Raw genomic sequence first — 872 nt, 5'->3', positions numbered from 1 at the left:
TTTCGTGTAGAGACCTTTTCTGGAGTTAAACGCCAGCTTTTATGCCAGTTTGGGCCTTTAACTCCAAGTTTTATGCCAGTTCCGGCGTTAAACGCTGGAATTTCTGAGGCTGTTTTGCCACGCCGGTTTGGGCCATCAAATCTCGGGCAAAGTATGGACTATCATATATTGCAGGAAAGCCCAGGATGTCTACTTTCCAACGCCGTTGAGAGCGCGCCAATTGGGCTTCTGTAGCTCCAGAAAATCCACTTCGAGTGCAGGGAGGTCAGAATCCAACAGCATCTGCAGTCCTTTTCAGTCCCTGAATCAGATTTTTGCTCAAAACCCTCAATTTCAGCCAGAAAATACCTGAAATCACAGAAAAACACACAAACTCATAGTAAAGTCCAGAAAAGTGAATTTTAACTAAAAACTAATAAAAATATACTAAAAACTAACTAAATCACACTAAAAACATACTAAAAACAATGCCAAAAAGCATACAAATTATCCGCTCATCACAACACCAAACTTAAATTGTTGCTTGTCCCCAAGCAACTAAAAATCAAAATAGGATAAAAAGAAGAGAATATACTATAGACTCCAAAATATCAAGGAAACATAGCTCCAATTAGATGAGCGGGACTAGTAGCTTTTTGCCTCCGAACAGTTTTGGCATCTCACTCTATCCCTTGAAGTTCAGAATGATTGGCATCTATAAGAACTCAGAACTCAGATAGTGTTATTGATTCTCCTAGTTAAGTATAATGATTCTTGAATATAGCTAGTGTTTGAGTCTTGGCTGTGGCCCAAAGCACTTTGTTTTCCAGTATTACCACCGGATACATACATGCCACAGACACATAATTGGGTGAACCTTTTCAGATTGTGAC

This window comes from Arachis duranensis, chromosome 10 (assembly GCF_000817695.3).
Source record: "Arachis duranensis cultivar V14167 chromosome 10, aradu.V14167.gnm2.J7QH, whole genome shotgun sequence".
Lineage (NCBI taxonomy): Eukaryota > Viridiplantae > Streptophyta > Magnoliopsida > Fabales > Fabaceae > Arachis > Arachis duranensis.
Note: the sequence above shows the minus strand (reverse complement) of the source record.